A 16,273-nucleotide genomic window follows, 5' to 3' on the forward strand; every position below is an offset into this window, starting at 1 on the left:
TACCTATCTGTGCCCCAACTATTCTACTTTATTCCTCAGGCTCCTTGCATTAAAATATATTCCACTTAGCCTTGCTAAACTCACCTCTTTCTCATGTAGCCTCTGTTGCCTCTGCCTTCCAGACTCACTTACTTTTGTTTAACTTCCAATCCATCTCAAATTCTCTACGATCTGAACTTTTTAATCACAGTCCCATCTTCTAGCTAATCTAGTTTCAATCTACTTCAACGACATTCGCAAACCTCTCCACTAGGGATGTTGGCTCTGTTCCTGTTCAGATGTAACCCATCCATCTTTTTGTATCCCATCACCAATACAAAAAGTCCTGGTGGCTCAAGAATCTTAAATCCTCTAATCCGTACCATCTCAACAATGCACATTACTTGCTCTATCCTTCTAATCCCATGCTCAATACTGCATGGCACTGGAAGCAGTCCACAGAATATTACTTTTGAGGTCCTGGGCATTGGATCCTGACAGTATTTGATCGACAATCCTGAAGATTTATGCTCTGGAATAAATTGTGCCATTAATGTGCCATTGTACTTTAGTTTGACAAATCCATTCTGACCAATTACCATCACGAGTCTATTCTCAATCAAAAGTAAAGCAACAGAAGAAAGTTTTGTTAACAGCATCAAGTAGTACCTACTCAGCAATGTAGCGATCATTGATGCTCAGTATGAGTTCTGTTATGGACACTCTGTTCCAGGGTTCAAAGAGCTTTGTTCCAAGCATGGACAAAAGAGTTGAATTCCATGGTGAGATGAGGGTGACTGCCCTCAGAATCAAGACACTACTTACCTCTGTATTTCAGGATAGTGTTCTAGGCCCAACTATCTCCAGCTGCTTCATCAATGACCTCTGTCCATCATAAGGTCAGAAGTGCGATATTCACTGATGATTGCACAATGTTTAGCACCACTCGTGACTCCTCAGATTAAGAAACAGTCCATCTTCAAATGCAGAACCTTGACAATATCTAGGTTCAGGCTGACATGTGGCACGTAACATTCATGCCACATAAGTACCAGGCAATAACCATCTCCAACAAAACAGAATCTAAGCACTGCTCTTTCATATTCCGTGGCATCAACATCACTGAATCCCTCATTATCAACATTCTGGGGTTTACCATTGACCAGAAACTCAACCGAACTCACCATATAAATACAGTGGCTACAAGAGTAAGTCAGATACTAGGAATCCTGCTGGAAGTAACTCACCTCTTGACTCCCCAAAGGTTGTCAACATTTAAATGGCAAATTCAAGAGATTTATGAAGTCCTCCCCATGTGCCGAGATGACTGCAGATCCATCAGTATTCAAGACATGCGATACCATCGGGGCAAAACATCCAACTTGAGTGGCAGCACATCCACAGACATCCACTCCATCCACCACTGACGCACAGTAGCAGCAACGTGTATGTTCTACAAGATGCAGTGAAGAAATTCACCATGTTCCTTCAGCAGCAACTCCCAAACTCTCAACCACTACCATCTAGAAGGATAAGTGCAGCAGATACATGGAAACACCACCTGCAATGTCCTCTCAATCTAATCCCCATCTTGACATGGAAATACATCACTGCTCCTTTAGTCACACTGGGTCAATATCCCAGATATCTCTCACTAACAGCACTGCAGGTCTACCCAAAGCACATGGACTGTTAAGAAGTCAGCTCAAGGGCAACCCATGATGGAAAATAATGCTAGGTCAGCCAGTGACACCCACATTATGTGAGTTAATTTTAAGAAGTTTGGTATCAAGGAGCTCCAGAAAAATTGGAGTCAATGGGATTCAGAAAAAACATCTCCACTGATTGGAGTTACATGTTGCAGACAAGATAATGGTCGTGGTTGTTCAAGGCTAACCATCTCAATCTCAGGAAGGGGTTCTTAAGGTGCAGTGGTAATGTCCCTACCTATGAGCCAGGTGTCCTGGGTTTAAGTTCCATTTGCACCAGAGGTGCGTCAATGCATATCTGAATAGGTTGGTTAAATATACATATCCATAATGTGGGGCAACAGGTTAAGCTGTCAGTCCCAGGAACTGTTCTTGAGGCAAAACCAGAAATTGTTGGAAAAGTTCAGCAAGTCTGACACCATCTGTGGACAGAAATCAGAGTTAACGTTTCAGGTCGAGTGACACTTCCCCAGAACACAGAGTTCATAAGGGCTGTATCTGAGGTACAAGCCCTTTTAGCCGCTTCATCAAGACCTTTCCTCCAGCTTAAACATAAAATAAGGAGTGTTCATTGGTAATTACACAGTTTACAATATCATTCGTAATTCCTCAGTTTACATCAGCATGTAGCAAGACCTGGACGACTTTCAGGCCTGGGCTGATAAAAGGACGTAACATTTGTGTCGCATAGATGCCAGGTAATGACCATCTTCAAGAAGAAATTATCTAAATCGCCCCTTAACATTCACCAGCGTTGCTATTGTTAAATAATGTGCCTCAATATCCTGGGGATTACCGATAATCAGTTTTTTTAACTGGGATACTGAGGCTAGAAAAGTAGAGGGAAATATGTAGCAAATATCAAAAGTACTCTGGATGTCTAAGATTTTTAAAAATTTATTCACAGGATGAAGACATTGCTGGCTAGGCAGCATTTATTGCCAATCCCTAACTGCCCAGACGAGTAAACCACATTGCTGTGGGTATGGAGTCACCTATAGGCCAGGCTAGGTAGAGATGACAGTTTCCTTCCCTAAAGGACATCAATGAACCAGACAGCTGACAATAGTTTCATGCTTATCATTAGACTCTTAATTACAGATGTTTATTAAATTCAAATTCTACCATCTGCCTTGGTGAGATTTGCACCTGGGTCTCTGGATTAACAATCCGGAGATAATACCACTAGGCCATCACCTCACCACTGATATATAACTTTCTATGTTCCCTTGGACTGCAGTTTATCAAATAAAACACAAATTGGGTGATAATTGTCACTTTGGAACCTCATTCAGTATCACCTATGTCATATTCATACAAAAAAAGTAACTTTGTTCCTAATTATCAGCTCATTAATTTTCTATAATGATCAGCTGAAAAGAAGAAATCATTGCTCCTCATTTTAACACCATCTTGAGCCATTACTGGCAAATATTTTCATGTTCTTTATAGCTTGCAGTAATGGCCTGGTCACTGGTCCACGGTCTGAGTTGCACCAGGCCCACCCAGCTCCTGACTGTATTACAGCCTTGGTCCAAACAAGGCTAACAAAGCTCAATGCCAGAGGTGAGGTGAGAATGACTGCCCTTGTCATCAAGGCAGAATTTGACTGAGTGCACAGTCAAAGAGGTGAAAAAAATGCAATTGGTGGGTATCGGGGGGAAAAGAAATCTGATTGTTGGAACTATTCCTGGGACAAAAGATGCCGGTGGTGGCTATGGGAGAACAATGATCTCAGCCTTGGTACATCATTGTAGTACATCATTACATCAGTGAGTAGCTCAGAGTAGAATCTTCCATCCAACCATCTTCAGCTGCTTCATCAATGACTCCCTCTTATCTTAAGATCAGAAGTGGAGATGTTCACTAATGACTGCACAATACTCAGCATAATTTTCAACTCCTCAAATGCAGAAGGAATCCATGTCTAATTATTGCACGAACAGGACAATATCAGGTTTGAGCTCGTAAACAGTAAATAACATAAGAGAAAATCCACAAGAGAAAAAGTATTTCCCCATCTCCTCGTGATGTTCAATAGCATTACAATCATTGAATCATCCACAAGCTACATCCTAAGCAGTGATAACCACTGAGCCACCGTGTCACCCAAAGCCTACTGCAGCTCGTAATCCTGGGCAGTCTCCCATCCAAGTACTAACCAGGCCAGAGTCTGCTTAGTTTCTGAGATCAGTTGAGAGCGGGCGTTTTCATGGCATGGGAGAACATTGGGTTGAAAGAGGGAATATAAAGGTAGTGCAGTTTAGAGAGCCCTTGACATTGATTCCTTGAGGCATAATGAACTCAGGCCACAGTTGATAAATTGTTGTCTGACATCATCAGCAGTGGTGAAATTTGGAGATACCCCCTTAGTGAATGGTTCATTTGCCTGTTGCTTTGTCACCAGATGCTATCTTGAAATGAGGGAGAACAGAGGCACAAAGAGAGAGAAAGAGAGAGTGAGTAAAGACAGACAGAGAGAGAAAACGCACAAGATTCAGATTTCTGGGTTCTACTTGACATTGATTCAGTTGTCTAAGCAAAATATACTGCTTTGAAATTATGTCAAACTGCTTTCATGAACAGTAGCTCAGTCCATGGTTAGATGATCAATACAGCCATTTTAGATCAGCATTTGTCCTCTTTAACATATATTTTTTTCTGTGAAAGGTCTCAAATATAATCAAATGTTGCATGTTAAAATTTGCTTATCCATGTTGACCACTATCAGAACAATACCCATTTATCAATGTAAGGCAAATAAATAAGACTGTAGGCTGCAATATCTGAGATAACACAGCGTGAAGCTGGGTGAACACAGCAGGCCAAGCAGCATCAGAGGGGCAGGAAAGCTTCCCGTTTCGGGTCAAGACCCTTCTTCAAAAAAAAGGCTGCAATATTGTTCTGCAGTCTTTCTTGATAACATTTCAGTGCAACATCTCCTGTATCACTTTCTATTAAGTCTTCTCAGTATCAGAAAAATGACGAATCAGCAAGAATGTTCAAGGGCATATTGAAAATATGGAGTATGATTTATTACTTCAGTTTAAGAAAGGACAAATGATTAAGTTGATGTTTTCCAAAGAAAATCAGGAAAACAGGGGGTTAAATGTTTTGACATGAGGTAGAATTCCAAATGTCTTTTTGTAGTTGTTCAAGAGGAATCAGCACTGCTTTGTAATGATTTGCTGACAAGCAAATCTCCAATGTAACAAATAGAACAAGATTTTGCAGCAGTCAGTGATAAAAGGACACTTACCATGCAAAATTCTAGCAGCTCCCCTGGATCTTTTACAGACTATCAGGCAGAGACTTGCTGTTATTGTGTAACTGGATTAGCATGGTGTCTATTCTAAGGGATCTACACTGTTCTAACTTCCCCAAAAAACTAGGAACTGGGATCACATTGCACAGTTAACCTGCTCCCACCACATCCAGCACCCCAGCAGCAATGATTCTACTGAAAGATAGAAAAGACTCAAAAGACTAAGCATTGTAGCTCTGGTCTGCTATTTGAAAGGATGTTAACTACAGAGATAGTAGGAACTGTCGATGCTGGAGTCTGAAATAACAAGGTGTGGAGCTGGATGAACACAGCAGGCCAGGCAGCATCAGAGGAGCAGGGTCTAGACCCTTTTTCAGTAATAGGGGAGGGGAAGGGGGCTCTGGAATAAATAGAGAGGGGGGGAGACGGTGAGAGAATGTGGATAGTGGAGCAGATAGGTGGAGAGAAGACGGGCAGGTCAAGGAGGCAGGGATGAGGCTAGTAGGTAGGGAGTGGCGGTGGGGGGTTGATCAGTGAGGTGGGAGGGGCGGATAGATGGGAGAGAAGATGGACAGGTCAAGGAGGCAGGGGCAAGAGTCGGGGCTGGTCGTGGGATGAGTTCTGGGGCAGGGAGACTTTGAAGCTCGTAAAGTCCACATTGAGACCTTGGAGCTGTAGAGTTCCAAGGCGGAATATGAGATGTTGCTCCTCCAGTTTGTGGGTGGTGTCATTGTAACACTGGAGGAGGCCCAAGATGGACATATCACCCAGGAGTGGGAGGGGGAGTTGAAATCGTTCGCAACTGTAAGTTGTTATCATTTGTCACAAACAGAGCATCTTTTTAGAGATGCTCTACAAAGCGGCCTCCGAGCCTCTGCTTGGTCTCACCGATGTAGAGGAGGCCACATCAGCAGGGGCAGATACAATAGACCACATTAATGTGTGTGCAGATGAACCTCTGTCTGATGTGTAAGGTTTGTTTTGGGCCTTGAATGGAGGTGAGAGGGGAGGTGTAGGGGCAGGTGTTGCACTTCGTGCAGTTGCAAGGAAAGGTGCCGGGAGTGGTGGGGCTAGTGGGAAGTGTGGAGCAGATGAAGGAGTCGCGGAGGGAGTGGTCATGGACAGGATAAGCCCAATGAAAACATTTGGACGATGGAAGAGTTGCATGTTCAGGTCTTGATGAGGAGTGAGGCTGAGTCAAGATTTAGTTTCATAAGCAAGGGGAAATGATGGGAATGGGGACATGGAAAACTTCAGAGACAGCTGAACTGAGTCTCATTCTGAACAAAGATGTCCACGGTCACCTTCTTGTTATTACACCATAGGATAAAACAGATTGATTTTGATTTAAGCATATATATATTTTCTTCATTCCTGTGAAGGACAGAGAAGTGGGGTGAATGCAGTTGAAAAGGGTTTGAAAATGTAGGTGATACAAGCCACCAGTCAATGATGGTCATACCAGTAGTTAAAGCTATGGTTGTAAAAGACAAGGCACTTCACAGGGTCTAGTTAATGGCTACGAATACTGGTAGAAGTGTTTATTTGTAAAAGAGGGTTAAAAGCTGGAAATGAATTCAGAAGAGAGGGAGCATGGTAGGTAGAGATAGATCTTAAAATAACTTCCAGTTTTAAATTTAAAAAAAGAATTATTAACAGCTCTGTTGCTTGCTTGTTCTGGAAGAACTGTAAACACACTTTTAGAAACAAAATAAATAAAATATTACAACACTGAACATATTAATTCCTTAAGGGAGATACTTAGAGTCACACCACATGGAAATAGGCCTTTCAGTCCAATTCATCTGTGCCAAGCGGACACCCCAGGCTGATCTAGTCCTATTTGCCAGCTTTCAGCCCATACCCCTTTTAACCCTCCCTATTCATGTATCTGCTCAAATGCTTTTTAAAACCACCTCCACCACTTCATCTGGCAGCTTGTTCCATACACGCACCATCCTATGCGTGATAAAGTTGCCCCTCCAGTCTCCTTTACATCTTTCCCCTCTCGCTGTAAACCTATGCCGTCCAGTTTTGGGCTCCTCTATCCTGGGAAAAAGACCTTGGCTATTCACCCCATTCGTGGTCCTCATGATTTTATAAACCTCGATAAGGTCACCTTTCAGCCTCTGTTGCTTAACTAAGTTTACATTAAAACCCTAACCTTAATGTTAATTTGGTATTAAAGGTTGTGCAACTGGATCCACCTTTTATTATGTAATACTTGCTTCCTTTAATTGCAGCTTCTTCATCAGTTTATTGCTACAAACTCAGGAAAACAGCCTGAAAACTAGCAATGAGAAATTACTAAATACAGATGAATAGAATTCTTACGAAATAACCAATGAGAAGAATGTACCAACAAAATAAAATCAATTTTTAAGACTCAGAGTTTGAAATAAGAAAAACAAAACAAATAAAATCAATTCCAGATTTGTAAGTGAACTCTTGGGATTGTCTTTGTATAGTTCAATGCATTTATTATAACTTTTACTTTCTAGCCCCGGCCTGTCTCCTGGGCTATGGCTGGATGTATTACTTTTCCATGGGAGTTGAAACAAATTACCTCGAGTATTGTACAATCTGAGCATGTGCCTTTTCAGGAGTTCCCAGTATACCTGTATAGAGAATCCTGGGAGGATTTGCGTTTATTTGCTTTTGCTGAAGAAAAGCAGGAGGAATCAAGTGGAACACAATTCTCAAGGGAAGAAATCAGTTCATTTCGTACCATAATTGATGGCACCACACAAACCTGTGTCAATTCCCAGAGCACAGGCAGCACCATGGGGTACTATTTAAATGGCATTCCTCACAGCTTGTCCCTACAGATCCAACATGGTTATGCGGCCCTGAATAAACCAATAAAATTCTTCCGCGTAGAGTTCAAAGCAAATTTCAACTTTAAATTATTGACAACTATTTTATTCCATGATGAACTTGCTAACTGGTACTTCAGAAGTACGCAACATTCATAATTTGTGGTAACTTTCTTTGATTTTGTTTGATGTTTGTACTGATAAAGCACTGATGTTTTATTTACTGGGCAAATTGAAGAGGATTTCAGTACATTTCATCAAATGATTAACCCTGTCTGGAAATTGGATGTTATTCATGAGACACCTCAGGATTAGCAACTACTGACGTCATTTGGAGTCAGCACTCCACTCTTCACTTCAACAGAATGCATTTCACAGAAACTACTGGTAATCATGTATGAGCTTTAAAAGATAACTTGCCTTTAAAAACTGGAATTTGAATGATGAGTCATTTGTTTTGTCAGGAAACTTTTTTTTAGGTGAAAACATGGAATCAAATTTAGCGGGAGAATAGCCTGTGCCTAAACTGCAGCAGTAATTATTTAATAAGTTCCATCTTCTAGCCTTGCATATTCCAATTTGTACTGTGTGTTGAAAGACCCTGTAACATTAGTTTATGGTATATACAGCAGATGTATTGTCTGACTTGCTCAATACTTCAACTACTTTATATGTGATAACACAGTGTGGAGCTGGAGGAACACAGCAGGCCAGGCAGCATCAGAGGAGCAGGAAAGTTGACGTTTCGGGTCGGGACCCTTCTTCAGAAAATGAAGAAGCGTCCTGACCCAAAAAGCCAACTTTCCTGCTCCTCTGATGCTGTCTGGCCTGCTGTGTTCCTCCACCCCCACACTGTGTTATCTCTGACTCCAGCATCGGCAGTTCTTACTCTATCTACTCTTGTTTGTGGCTGAGTTTTTAAAAATTTCTACTGCACACCTTCCAACATTGCCTGTCCCAACCCTCCTTCTGGGACTCTAACCTGGAGCTAGTAAAGCAGTTCACATGCAAAATGTTAATGACACTTGCAATTTGTATTTTAGTGCAAATGTTATCTTGATTTTAAGTAAGGCTAGAAGTTAAAAGAAAGGGAGCAGCTGACAACAATAGATTAATGGACGGCTGATGTCCAACCAACAGAAGAAGTTCTCTCATCCAATCGTCCGAGCTTCTGCTTCCCACGACATTGCCCAGTGCTTCTGAAATTCTTTCCCTCACCCCCATCCTTTCCTTGCCACAATGATTTACTTTCCTGGCTATTTTGTCACTCTCCCTTTCAGGGTCTCTCTCCAGATAATGGCAGCATTCACATTGATCTCAGATTCTAAGTCTATGCTTTCTGACCTCAGGATGACGCCTAATTCTCCTGAATATGGTCAGAAATCACTCAACACCATGTTATAGTCCAACTGGTTTATTTGAAAACACAGGCTTTCGGAGCCTCTCTCCTTGTTCAGGTATCAGTGACAGAGGTAGTATCAGACTCAGAATCTTTATAAATAAAAGATCAAAGAGTTACAACACTGATGAGGATGTATTAAACAAACCTAAGATGCTGTTAAATCTTTAATCAGTTAGAAGGTTTTAATTGATTAATATGTAAAGGCAAGTCTCCAAATTTCTTTCAAGTCACTGTCCAGAGAGAGAACAAAAGATTTTATCAGTGTAAGAAAGAGGTGACATTTGGGTCAGACAAGGAATGTCAGGTGCGAGGCCTTGCTTAGAATCTGTTTCTGTTCTGCTTTGCAGTCAGCCTGATTTTATTTCTAAAGTAGGAATTTACAAAACGCCACATTGACTGTCTACAGATGGTGTGTTTGGTGAACAAAATAGAATGTATCTGCAAATTCAAATTCATCCGATTGATTGACGCATGTGTGTGAGCATGTGTGTGTGAGAGAGGGCAAGAGAGAGATTGAGTGTGTGTGTGAGAGAGGGCGAGAGAGAGACTGAGTGTGCGTGAGAGAGAGGGCGAGAGAGAGATTGAGTGTGTGTGAGAGAGGGCAAGAAAGAGATTGAGTGTGTACGAGAGAGAGGACAAGAGAGAGATCGAGTGTGTGTGAGAGGGGGTAGAAACAGAGAGGTGTGTGTGTGTGCGCATGTGCATGTGTGGGGGCAGTTGGACGAGAGAGATAGAGAGAGCAACAGTGTGAGGGGAGACATAGTGTGATTGTGTGCGTGTATGAGTATGTGGGTGAGATAGTTAGTGTGTGCGTATGTGTGGGGGGGGTGAGAGACAGAGAAAAATAGAGGGAGAGAGTGAGTGCGTGTGTGTGTGTGTGTGTGTGTGTGTGTGTGTGTGTGTGTGTGTGTGTGTGTGTGTGTGTGTGTGTGGGAGAGTGAGAGTGTGAGACAGAACGTGCAGGCACCTTCCATCCCAATCTATGCCTCACTGAACTCAGGACCTTTAACTCTCATGTGCAACATGATGCTCCATGAGCTTTTACCTGTACCCTTTCTAGGCGTAACTGCCTATCTTCATGAAGGGTCTAGGCCCGAAACGTCAGCTTTTGTGCTCCTAGAATGCTGCTGGGCCTGCTGTGTTCATCCAGCCTCACACTTTATTATCTTGGATTCTCCAGCATCTGCAGTTCCCATTATCTCTGATTACCTGCATGCTAAGCAGTGGAAGACAAAGCTAAGCAACCCCACAACCAAAGGAACAGATTGAAATTACATTAAGCGTCCACCACCATCTCTGTTTCAAACAACTATCAGGAGGCCAAGATTCCTCAAATATTGCCATATTCAAATAAAGGAGAGCCATGATCACAAGGCTGAAGAATTTCATCTACCTTTAGCCGGAAGTATTGAGTGGAAACTCCTGCGGCCCTCGCCATCGCGGAAGGCAGTCTGTAGCCAAGTTGATACATGCCACTTGGAATAAAGAAAAAGCTAATGTCACTGGAAAATGCAATGCTGTGGGCCCTGATCATATTCCGATAATAAGACTGAAAGTGTGTTAGCTGCACACAAGCCAAGTTGTTCCAGTCTAGTTACAAAACTGGCATCTATTTGGCAATGTGAAAAATTGTCTAGCAATGCCCTGTCCATAAAAAGCAGGACAAACCCAATTCTGCACAGTGCAATCCCATCACCTACTCTGTATCATGAAAAAGACATAAGGGTCATCGATAGTGTTATCAAGCCGCAATAACACTGCAAATTCACACTGACACTCATTTGGGATCTGTCAGGACCAGTCAGCTGGTGATGTCATCACATCTCATTGGCCCAAACATGACAAAAAAAGGTAAACTCCAGAAGTGATGTGAAAGTCACTGGCCTGGACATCAAGATCACATATGACTGAGTGCAGAATCAAGGTGCCATAACAAAAGAGAAATACGGGGGATCAGAATTAAAAAGTCCCTGAGTTACCTGGACACTTTGTTTCAGGAGTTATTATTAAATAACTCAAATTCAGAAAGTGTTCAGGGACAAAGTGTGACTGTAAGTGAGGCAGGTACGGGGATTCAGAGTTCAGGAGTGCAGGAGCCTCAGCCCTTGATGTTGAGCAACAGGTATGAGATTCTTGCTCCCTGTACGGTTGAGGAAAGGACTGTGGACAGTATGAGCCAGCTGACCACGGCACTGTGGCGCAGAAGGTCATTCAAGAGGGGGGAGCAAAAAGACAGGTAGTTGTTACAGCAGATTCCATAATTAGGGGGACAGATAGTATCCTATGCAAGCCAGATCGGGAGTCCCGCCTGGTGTGTTGCCTGCCCGGGGCCAGTGTGCGGGACATCTCCGAACGGGTTGAAAGGATATTGGAGCAGGAGGGGGAGGATCCAGTTGTTGTGGTCCATGTTGGGACTAACAACATAGACAAAGCGAGGGTAGAGGACCTGTTCAGGGATTATCAAGCACTAGGAAAGAAATTGAAGTACAGGTCCTCAAGGGTCATAATCTCTGGATTACTGCCCGAGCCACATGCTAATTGGCATAGGGAAAAGAAAGTTAGGGAAGTAAACACGTGGCTAAGGGATTGGTGTGGGAAAGAGGGATTCCATTTCATGGGGCATTGGCATCAGTTTTGGAACCGGGGGGGATCTGTACCGTTGGGACGGTCTCCACCTGAACCGATCTGGAACCAGTGTTCCAGCAAAAAGGATAAATAGGGTGGTCAGTAGGACTTTAAACTTCTGCGTCGGGGAGAAGGGAAAGTGAAAGAGAGAGGGAGTATGGAGTTAAATGGAAAGATAAGCAACAGGATAGCATGTGTACAGGTGGATTTAAGCTCGAGGCAGACTAGGAATACAGCAAAAAGGAAGGATAGCTTAAGACATCTTGGGATTTCCAACCTCTCTAATAATGATAAGAAAGCTAGCATTAAGACACTTTATCTAAATGCTCGTAGTATTCGCAACAAAGTAGATGAATTAACAGCACAATCCTCTTGAATGATTATGATGTGGTAGGCATCACAGAGACATGGTTGCAGGGAGCTCAGGAATGGCAATTAAACATCCAAGGATTCACAACTTATCGAAAAGACAGGGAGGTGGGCAGAGGGGGTGGGGTTGCCTTGTTAGTTAAGAATAGAATTAAATCTATGGCACAGAATGACATAGGGTCAGAAGATGTGGAGTCAGTGTGAGTGGAATTGAGGAACCACAAAGGCAAAAAAACTATAATGGGAGTTATGTACAGACCTCCTAACAGTGATCAGGACCAGGTGCGCAAGATGCACCGAGAAATAGATAGGGCATGTCAGAAAGGCAAGGTCACGGTGATCATGGGGGACTTCAATATGCAGGTGGATTGGGTGAATAATGTTGCCGGTGGATCCAAAGAAAGGGAATTCATGGAATGTTTGCAGGATGACTTTTTGGAACAGCTTGTGATGGAGCCCACAAGGGAGCAGGCTATTCTGGACTTAGTGCTATGTACTGAGCCAGACTTTATAAAAGACCTTAAAGTAAGGGAACACTTAGGAGGCAGCGATCATAATATGGTAGAGTTCAGTCTGCAGTTTGAAAGAGAGAAGGCAAAATCGGATGTAATGATGTTACAGTTAAATAAAGGTAATTACAGGGGCATGAGAGAGGAATTGACGAAAATCGACTGGAAGCAGAGCCTAGCAGGGAAGATAGTAGAGTAACAATGGCACGAGTTTCTGGGTGTAATTGAGGACACAGTACAGAGGTTCATCCCAAAGAAAAGAAAGATTATCCGGGGTGGGATTAGACAGCCATGGCTGGCAAAGGAAGTCAGGAAATATATCAAAGAAAAAGAGAAAGCCTATAAAGTGGCCAAGAGCACTGGGAGATCAGAAGATTGGGAAGGCTACAAAAACAAACAGAGGATAACAAATAGAGCAATAAGGAAGAAGAAGATCAAATATGAAGGTAGGCTAGCTAGTAATATTAGAAATGATAGTAAAAGCTTCTGTCAATACATAAGAAACAAACGAGAGGCAAAAGTAGATACTGGGCCTCTCCAAATTGATGCTGGAAGGCTAGTGATGGGAGATAAGGAAATAGCTGAAGAGCTTAATAAATACTTTGTGTCAGTCTTCACAGTGGAAGACATGAGTAGTATCCCAATAATTAGGGAGAGTTGGGGGCAGAGTTGAGTACGGTAGGCATTACAAAAGAGAAAGTGCTAGAAAAGCTAAAGGGTCTAAAAATTGACAAATCTCCTGGCCCCGATGGGCTACATCCTAGAGCTCTGAGGGAGGTGGCTGAGGAAATAGCGGAGGCTTTGGTCGTGATCTTTCAAAAGTACTGGAGTCAGGGAAAGTCCCAGATGATTGGAAAATTGCTGTTGTAACTCCCTTGTTTAAGAAAGGATCAAGGCAAAAGATGGAAAATTATAGGCCGATTAGCCTAACCTCGGGAGTTGGTAAAATTCTAGAAACCATTGTCAAGGATGAGATTTCTAAATTCCTGGAAGTGCAGGGTCATATTAAAACAAGTCAGCATGGTTTTAGTAAGGGGAGGTCATGCCTGACAAACCTGTTAGAATTTTTTGAAGAGGTAACAAGTACGTTAGACCAGGGAAACCCAGTAGATGTTATCTATCTAGACTTCCAAAAGGCCTTTGATACAGTGCCTCACGGGAGGCTGCTGAGCAAGGTGAGGGCCCATGGTGTTCAAGGTGAGCTACTGGCTTGGATTGAGGATTGGCTGTCTGACAGAAGGCAGAGAGTTGGGATAAAAGGCTCTTTCTCGGAATGGCAACCGGTGACGAGTGGTGTCCCGCAGGGTTCAGTGTTGGGGCCACAACTGTTCGCCTTATATATTAATGATCTGGATGAAGGGACTGGGGGCATTCTAGCGAAGTTTGATGATGATACGTGGACACGCAGGCAGTACTGAGGAGGTGGGGAAGCTGCAGAAAGACTTAGACAGTTTAGGAGAATGACCCAGGAAGTGGCTGATAAAATTCAATGTGAGTAAATGTGAGGTTTTGCACTTTAGAAAAAAGAATACAGGCATGGACTATTTTCTAAACGGTGAGAAAATTCGCATATCAGAAGTGCAAAGGGATCTGGAAGTGTTGATCCAGGATTCTCTAAAGGTTAACTTGCAGGTAGAGTCCATAATTAAGAAAGCGAATGTAATGTTGTCGTTTATCTCAAGAGGGTTGGAATATAAAAGCAGCGAGGCGCTTCTGAGGCTTTATAAGGCTCTAGTTGGGCCCCATTTAGAATACTGTGTCCAATTTTGGGCCCCACACCTCAGGAAGGACATACTAGCCCTGGAGCGTGTCCAGCGGAGATTCACACGGATGATCCCTGGAATGGTAGGTTTAACGTATGATGAACGGCTATGGATCCTGGGATTGTATTCATTAGAGTTTAGAAGGTTGAGGGGAGATCTAATAGAAACTTACAAGATAATGTATGGCTCAGAAAGAGTGGATGCTGGGAAGTTGTTTCCGTTAGGCAGGGTGACTAGGACCCATGGGCACAGCCTTAAAATTAGAGGGGGTAAATTTAAAACTGAAATGAGACGACATTTCTTCAGCCAGAGAGTGGTGGGCTTGTGGAATTCATTGCTGCAGAGTGCAGTGGAGGCCGGGACGTTGGATGCTTTCAAGGCAGAGATCGACAAATTCTTGATCTCAAAAGGAATCAAGGGCTACGGGGAGAGTGCAGGGAAGTGGTGTTGAAATGCCCATCAGCCATGATTTAAATGGCGGAGTGGACTTGATGGGCCAAATGGCCTTACTTCCACTCCTAAGTCTTATGGTCTTATGGTCTTATTTGTTGAGGCCACACCAAGCACAAAGAAAGATTGTTGTGGCTTTTGGAAGCCTATCATCAGTGCTAGGATATCACAGTTACAATGTCCACAGCCCGACCATCTTTAGCTGCTTCATTAGTTGCCTTCCCTCCCCCATTGGTCTGAAGTGGGGATGTTCATTGCTGATTGGGCATTGGTTAGAACCGTCTGTGATGCAACAGACACTGGCCATATGCAACAAAACTTGGACACGATTCAAACTTAGGCTGATGTGACAAATAACATTCACATCATACAAATCCTAGGTAATGACCATCTCAACATCAGATACCCTAACCTTTACCCCTTAAATTCAATGACATTATCACTGCTGACATCCCCACTATCAGCATCCTGGGAGTTATCATTAACCAGCGACTGAAGCGGAACAGCGACATTAATAACTGTAGCTAGAACAGGTCAGAGGCCAGGAACACTGTTGTAAGCCAGTCACCACTTTACGCTTCAAAGCGTGCTTACAAAGCACAGTCAGAACTGAAATGACACTGCTCTCTCGCAATTCAACACCAATCCAACACAAAACAGTCCATTTGATTTGCAAAGAAAAATACAAAAAGAACTGCAAATGCTGGAAATCTGAAATAAAAACAGCAACCACTGGAAAATATCAGCAGATTTGGCAGCATCTGAGGACAGAAATCAGACATAAAGTTTCAAGTCCTGTGAAAAATAATCACTGAAGAAGGATCACTAGACCCAAAATGTTAACTCTGATTTCTCTCCATAGATGCTGCCAGACCTGCATTTAATTTGCACTCCATTTACAATGTTCAAAATCCACTCAGTGCACCACTGGTACACTGTACCAACAGTGTGACCACTTAAAAGACACACTGCAGCAACTCATAGCTCCTTTGTTAATATCTTGCAGCCTCCACAGCTTAGAAAGTAAGAGGCAGTGATGCATGGAAACACCAGCAAGTTCTCCTCCAAGCCACATATCTTTCTGATTTGAACTATAATCACCATTCCTTCATATTTTTGAAAGCAAAACCCCAGACTCCAGTGTTTCAGCAGAATCCTTATGGTGTAGAAACTGGTCATTCAGCACAACAAGTCCATAGTGACCCTCTGAACAGCATCCTACCCAGACTCACCCCACCCATCCACATCCTATACCCATAAACCTGCATTTCCCATGTTAATCCACCTAACCTATACACCTTAATGTCATGAGCAATTTAGCATGGCCAATCCATCTAACTTGCACATTGTTGAGCTGTGGGAGGAAACCAGAGCATCCAGAGGAAA

At 42.9% G+C, this 16,273-nt stretch overlaps 1 protein-coding gene and 1 long non-coding RNA gene across 26 annotated transcripts in view; one reads left to right on the plus strand and one right to left on the minus strand.

Annotated features, from left to right (window-relative positions):
• gulp1b (GULP PTB domain containing engulfment adaptor 1b) overlaps positions 1-16,273 on the minus strand; it is a 344,780-nt gene that overhangs the window by 181,995 nt on the left and 146,512 nt on the right. For 2 of the 25 annotated variants that reach the window (XM_048534105.2, XM_048534115.2), the window contains one exon: positions 10,565-10,646. The exons of the other annotated variants lie outside the window; for them this stretch is intronic. The gene's annotated coding sequence lies outside the window, so the exon portion shown is untranslated. The remainder of the gene's footprint in view (positions 1-10,564; positions 10,647-16,273) is intronic. 25 annotated transcript variants of the gene reach the window in all.
• Positions 1-16,273, plus strand: part of LOC125453938 (uncharacterized) — a 46,881-nt gene that overhangs the window by 21,489 nt on the left and 9,119 nt on the right. The window lies entirely within an intron of this gene.

This window comes from Stegostoma tigrinum, chromosome 7 (genome assembly GCF_030684315.1).
Source record: "Stegostoma tigrinum isolate sSteTig4 chromosome 7, sSteTig4.hap1, whole genome shotgun sequence".
In the NCBI taxonomy this organism is placed as follows: domain Eukaryota; kingdom Metazoa; phylum Chordata; class Chondrichthyes; order Orectolobiformes; family Stegostomatidae; genus Stegostoma; species Stegostoma tigrinum.